Raw genomic sequence first — 7,500 nt, forward strand, 5'->3', positions numbered from 1 at the left:
AATTTCGAATTAATTCCGAAATCAAAAAAATATTTTCAATAAATTTTTTTTTCTAGAGTACCTCGGTCTTTTCTATTTTTTTCCAAGTTTCGTACGTCAATCAACATACATCCCAGAAAAAATCATCTCTCTAACTATCCTGGTTCAAAAGTTGTATCGGAACATTTCACGTCGAAAAAGAACATAGGCGAAAAAGGACGTGAACATTATTCCTTATAAAAACCAAACCCGACCATGGATTTTGATTCTGATTGTTGATTATCGCTATTAGAACACATTAGGAGGCAACCAAATCAAATTTGAGAAAATTCCACGATCAGAAAATTTTTTTCGAAAAAAAAAAAAAAATTCGAGAACACCTCGGTCATGGCAAGTTATTTCCCACAATCCATTCCCCAATCAACGTACATCCCAGAAAAAATCATCTCTCTAACTATCCTGGTTCAAAAGTTGTATCGGAACATTTTCACGTCGAAAATATATCTCTAAGTCCAGACCGATGCACCACGTAATCTCGGGCAGACCGATGCACAACGTAAATGACGATCGGGACCGGGGCGATCGGTCGTATCTGACACCGCCGGCTCGGTTCTAACATCGTCAATGAGTCGGGGTTGAAAAAAAGGACGTGAACATTATTCCTTATAAAAACCAAACCCGACCATGGATTTTGATTCTGATTGTTGATTATCGCTATTAGAACACATTAGGAGGCAACCAAATCAAATTTGAGAAAATTCCACGATCAGAAAATTTTTTTCGAAAAAAAAAAAAAAATTCGAGGACACCTCGGTCATGGCAAGTTATTTTCCACAATCCATTCCCCAATCGACGTACATCACAGAAAAAATCATCTCTCTAACTATCCTGGTTCAAAAGTTGTATCGGAACATTTTCACGTCGAAAATATATCTCTAAGTCCAGACCGATGCACCACGTAATCTCGGGCAGACCGATGCACAACGTAAATGACGATCGGGACCGGGGCGATCGGTCGTATCTGACACCGCCGGCTCGGTTCTAACATCGTCAATGAGTCGGGGTTGAAAAAAAGGACGTGAACATTTTTCCTTATAAAAATCAAACCCGATCATGGATTTTGATTCTGATTGTTGATTATCGCTATTAGAACATATAAGGAGGCAACCAAATCAAATTTGAGAAAATTCCACGATCAGAAAATTTTTTTCGAAAAAAAAAAAAAATCGTAATCACCTCGGTCATGGCGAGTTATTTTCCGTATTTCATTCCACAATCAACGTACAACATAGAAGAAATCATCTCTCTAACTATCCTGGTTCAAAAGTTGTATCGGAACATTTCACGTCGTAATATCTCGCCAAGTCCAGACCTCGGCGATAGGTAGTATCTGACACCGTCCGCTCGGGACTGACATCGACTTGGACTCGGGCTGATGATGGGGAGGCGTTTAAGGACGTGAACATTTTTCCTTATAAAAATTAAAGTCTACAATGAATATTGATTCTGATTACTGATTTACGCTTTAAAAACACATTAGAAGGCAACCAAATCGAATTTGAGGAAATTCCACGATCAGAAAATTTTTTTCGAAAAAAAAAAAAATCCGAAAAATATTTTTCGATTCCTATTACTGATTTACTCTTTTAGAACACATTAGGAGGCAACCAAATCAAATTTGAGAAAATTCCACAATCAGAAAATTTTTTTCGAAAAAAAAAAAAATTCGAGGACACCTCGGTCATGGCAAGTTATTTTCCACAATCCATTCCCCAATCGACGTACATCACAGAAAAAATCATCTCTCTAACTATCCTGGTTCAAAAGTTGTATCGGAACATTTTCACGTCGAAAATATATCTCTAAGTCCAGACCGATGCACAACGTAAACTAGGGCTGAACCGATGCACCACGTAATATCGGGCAGACCGATGCAGAACGTAAACTCGATCATACCGATGCTTCACGTAATCTCGATCTTACCGATGCACCACGTAAACAAGGGCAGACCGATGCAGAACGTAAAGTAGATCTTACCGATGCACCACGTAATCTCGATCTTACCGATGCACCACGTAATCTCCATCTTACCGATGCACCACGTGAACTGGATCTTACCGATGCAGAACGTGAATTGGATCTTACCGATGCACCACGTAAACTCGATCATACCGATGCACCACGTAATCTCGGGCAGACCGATGCACAACGTGAATGACGATCGGGACCGGGGCGATCGGTCGTATCTGACACCGCCGGCTCGGTTCTAACATCGTCAATGAGTCGGGGTTGAAAAAAAGGACGTGAACATTTTTCCTTATAAAAATCAAACCCGATCATGGATTTTGATTCTGATTGTTGATTATCGCTATTAGAACATATAAGGAGGCAACCAAATCAAATTTGAGAAAATTCCACGATCAGAAAATTTTTTTCGAAAAAAAAAAAAAAATCGTAATCACCTCGGTCATGGCGAGTTATTTTCCGTATTTCATTCCACAATCAACGTACAACATAGAAGAAATCATCTCTCTAACTATCCTGGTTCAAAAGTTGTATCGGAACATTTCACGTCGTAATATCTCGCCAAGTCCAGACCTCGGCGATAGGTAGTATCTGACACCGTCCGCTCGGGACTGACATCGACTTGGACTCGGGCTGATGATGGGGAGGCGTTTAAGGACGTGAACATTTTTCCTTATAAAAATTAAAGTCGACAATGAATATTGATTCTGATTACTGATTTACGCTTTAAAAACACATTAGAAGGCAACCAAATCGAATTTGAGGAAATTCCACGATCAGAAAATTTTTTTCGAAAAAAAAAAAAATCCGAAAAATATTTTTCGATTCCTATTACTGATTTACTCTTTTAGAACACATTAGGAGGCAACCAAATCAAATTTGAGAAAATTCCACAATCAGAAAATTTTTTTCGAAAAAAAAAAAAATTCGAGGACACCTCGGTCATGGCAAGTTATTTTCCACAATCCATTCCCCAATCGACGTACATCACAGAAAAAATCATCTCTCTAACTATCCTGGTTCAAAAGTTGTATCGGAACATTTTCACGTCGAAAATATATCTCTAAGTCCAGACCGATGCACAACGTAAACTAGGGCTGAACCGATGCACCACGTAATATCGGGCAGACCGATGCAGAACGTAAACTCGATCATACCGATGCTTCACGTAATCTCGATCTTACCGATGCACCACGTAAACAAGGGCAGACCGATGCAGAACGTAAAGTAGATCTTACCGATGCACCACGTAATCTCGATCTTACCGATGCACCACGTAATCTCCATCTTACCGATGCACCACGTGAACTGGATCTTACCGATGCAGAACGTGAATTGGATCTTACCGATGCACCACGTAAACTCGATCTTACCGATGCACCACGTAATCTCAATCTTACCGATGCACCACGTGAACTGGATCTTACCGATGCAGAACGTGAATTGGATCTTACCGATGCACCACGTAAACTCGATCATACCGATGCACCACGTAATCTCGGGCAGACCGATGCACAACGTAAATGACGATCGGGACCGGGGCGATCGGTCGTATCTGACACCGCCGGCTCGGTTCTAACATCGTCAATGAGTCGGGGTTGAAAAAAAGGACGTGAACATTTTTCCTTATAAAAATCAAACCCGATCATGGATTTTGATTCTGATTGTTGATTATCGCTATTAGAACATATAAGGAGGCAACCAAATCAAATTTGAGAAAATTCCACGATCAGAAAATTTTTTTCGAAAAAAAAAAAAAAATCGTAATCACCTCGGTCATGGCGAGTTATTTTCCGTATTTCATTCCACAATCAACGTACAACATAGAAGAAATCATCTCTCTAACTATCCTGGTTCAAAAGTTGTATCGGAACATTTCACGTCGTAATATCTCGCCAAGTCCAGACCTCGGCGATAGGTAGTATCTGACACCGTCCGCTCGGGACTGACATCGACTTGGACTCGGGCTGATGATGGGGAGGCGTTTAAGGACGTGAACATTTTTCCTTATAAAAATTAAAGTCGACAATGAATATTGATTCTGATTACTGATTTACGCTTTAAAAACACATTAGAAGGCAACCAAATCGAATTTGAGGAAATTCCACGATCAGAAAATTTTTTTCGAAAAAAAAAAAAATCCGAAAAATATTTTTCGATTCCTATTACTGATTTACTCTTTTAGAACACATTAGGAGGCAACCAAATCAAATTTGAGAAAATTCCACAATCAGAAAATTTTTTTCGAAAAAAAAAAAAATTCGAGGACACCTCGGTCATGGCAAGTTATTTTCCACAATCCATTCCCCAATCGACGTACATCACAGAAAAAATCATCTCTCTAACTATCCTGGTTCAAAAGTTGTATCGGAACATTTTCACGTCGAAAATATATCTCTAAGTCCAGACCGATGCACAACGTAAACTAGGGCTGAACCGATGCACCACGTAATATCGGGCAGACCGATGCAGAACGTAAACTCGATCATACCGATGCTTCACGTAATCTCGATCTTACCGATGCACCACGTAAACAAGGGCAGACCGATGCAGAACGTAAAGTAGATCTTACCGATGCACCACGTAATCTCGATCTTACCGATGCACCACGTAATCTCCATCTTACCGATGCACCACGTGAACTGGATCTTACCGATGCAGAACGTGAATTGGATCTTCGATGCACCACGTGAACTGGATCTTACCGATGCAGAACGTGAATTGGATCTTACCGATGCACCACGTAAACTCGATCTTACCGATGCACCACGTAATCTCAATCTTACCGATGCACCACGTGAACTGGATCTTACCGATGCAGAACGTGAATTGGATCTTACCGATGCACCACGTAAACTCGATCTTACCGATGCACCACGTAATCTCAATCTTACCGATGCACCACGTGAACTGGATCTTACCGATGCAGAACGTGAATTGGATCTTACCGATGCACCACGTAAACTCGATCTTACCGATGCACCACGTAATCTCGATCTTACCGATGCACCACGTGAACTGGATCTTACCGATGCAGAACGTGAATTGGATCTTACCGATGCACCACGTAAACTCGATCTTACCGATGCACCACGTAATCTCAATCTTACCGATGCATCACGTAATCTCGATCTTACCGATGCAGAACGTAAACTCGATCATACCGATGCACCACGTTATCTCGGCAGACCGATGCAGAACGTAAAAAAAAAGCTTACAGCACGCGGTGTTCCCAAGCGGTCACCCATCCAAGTACTAACCGCGCCCGACGCTGCTTGGCTTCAGTGTTCTGACGAGAACTGGCAATTTCAGCGTGGTATGGCCGTAAACAACATATATAGCGATATTTTCTATGATATCTCACTTTTTGGGAGCGGAAAGGACGTGAACGTTTTTCCTTATAAAAAATGAAATAACTTTTGGATATTAATTCTGATTGTTGATTTAAGTTTTAAGAACACATTAGGACATATCTCAATGAAATTTGAGGGATTTCCGAAATCGAAAAATATTTTTCGAAAAAAAAAAAAAATCCCAGAAGACCTCGGTCATCTCAAGTTTATTTCCATATTCTATTACACAATCAACGTACATCACAAAAGGAACCATCTCTCTAACTATCACAGTTAAATTTTTGTATCGGAACATTTCACGTCGGAATATCTCGCTAAGTCCAGACCGGGGAGATCGGTCGCATTTGACACCGTCCGCTCCGGTCTAACATCGTCTTGGAGTCGGGGTAACGATGGAGAGGCGTTTAAGGACGTGAACATTTTTCCTTATAAAAATTAAAGTCGACAATGAATATTGATTCTGATTACTGATTTACTCTTTTAGTACACATTAGAAGGCAACGCAATCAGATTTGAGGAAATTTCAAGATCAGAAAATTTTTTTCGAAAAAAAAAAAAATTCAAGAACACCTGGGTCATGGCAAGTTATTTCCCACAATCCATTCCACAATCAACGTACAACATAGAAGAAATCATCTCTCTAACTATCCTGGTTCAAAAGTTGTATCGGAACATTTCACGTCGAAATACCTCGCCAAGTCCAGACCGGGGCGATAGGTAGTATCTGACACCGTCCGCTCGGGACTGACATCGACTTGGACTCGGGCTAATGATGGGGAGGCGTTTAAGGACGTGAACATTTTTCCTTATAAAAATTAAAGTCGACAATGAATATTGATTCTGATTACTGATTTACGCTTTAAAAACACATTAGAAGGCAACCAAATCAAATTTGAGGAAATTCCAAAATCAGAAAATTTTTTTTCAAAAAAAAAAAAATCCGAAAAATATTTTTCGATTCTGATTACTGATTTACTCTTTTAGAACACATTAGAAGGCAACGAAATCAAATTTGAGTGAAATCCAAAATCAGAAAATATTTTTCGAAAAAAAAAAAAAATTCGAGAACACCTCGGTCATGGCAAGTTATTTTCCACAATCCATTCCCCAATCAACGTACATCCCAGAAAAAATCATCTCTCTAACTATCCTGGTTCAAAAGTTGTATCGGAACATTTTCACGTCGAAAATATATCTCAGAGTCCAGACCGATGCAGAACGTAAACTCGATCATACCGATGCTTCACGTAATCTCGATCTTACCGATGCACAACGTAAACTAGATCACACCGATGCAGAACGTAAACTCGATCATACCGATGCACCACGTAAACTCAGGCAGACCGATGCAGAACGTAAACTCGATCTTACCGATGCACCACGTAATCTCGATCTTACCGATGCACCACGTAAACTCGGGCAGACCGATGCAGAACGTGAACTCGATCTTACCGATGCACCACGTAAACTAGGGCTGACCGATGCATCACGTAAACGACGATCGAGAGGCGCGAAAGGACGTGAACGTTTTTCATTATAAAAATTGAAATAAATGATAAATAATGATTCTGATTGTTGGTTATCATTTTTAATAAGCATTAGGAGGCAACCAAATGAAATTTGAGGAAATTCCGATAACAGAAAATTTTTTCGAAAAAAAAAAAAAATTCATGAAATCCTCGGTCATCGCAAAATATTTACCATATTCTGTTCGATAATCAACGTATATTTAAGAAGGAATCATATCTGTATCTATCTTGGTTCAAATTTTGTATCGGAACATTTTGACCAAAGTCCGAGCTTCGGCCGAAACAGACACCGCTGACCTGGCCTATCGATCGACCGAGAGTCGGGGATAGAGCGTAAGTGTTGTCTGGAGGGGAACCCTGTGCTCTCCTGACATATATAGGGAAGGTGGTCGCGTTGGGCGATGCAGAACGTTTGGATCGGGAATTATATTTTTGGTTCAGCTATTGGAATATGGTTTATTGTTGGTATATATTGGCGAAATAACGTTCTTACTGACTGGGGATATTCATAAAAATGAGTCCGGAGATTTTCAGATCGAAGTCCGAGTGATCCGACTTGGAAGGCGTGTTGGGTGGGTCGAGATGGCTTAGATCGATCAGACGAGGCGGGCTAA

General features: G+C 40.3%; 1 non-coding gene across 1 annotated transcript; it reads right to left on the minus strand.

Moving 5' to 3' along the window:
• Positions 1–5,215: 5,215 nt before the first annotated feature.
• Positions 5,216–5,334, minus strand: LOC123688304. The gene has a single exon (XR_006749831.1). It is a non-coding gene; the product is annotated as a 5S ribosomal RNA (ribosomal RNA).
• Positions 5,335–7,500: the final 2,166 nt, after the last annotated feature.

Source organism: Harmonia axyridis, chromosome X (assembly GCF_914767665.1).
Source record: "Harmonia axyridis chromosome X, icHarAxyr1.1, whole genome shotgun sequence".
Classification (NCBI taxonomy): Eukaryota; Metazoa; Arthropoda; class Insecta; order Coleoptera; family Coccinellidae; genus Harmonia; species Harmonia axyridis.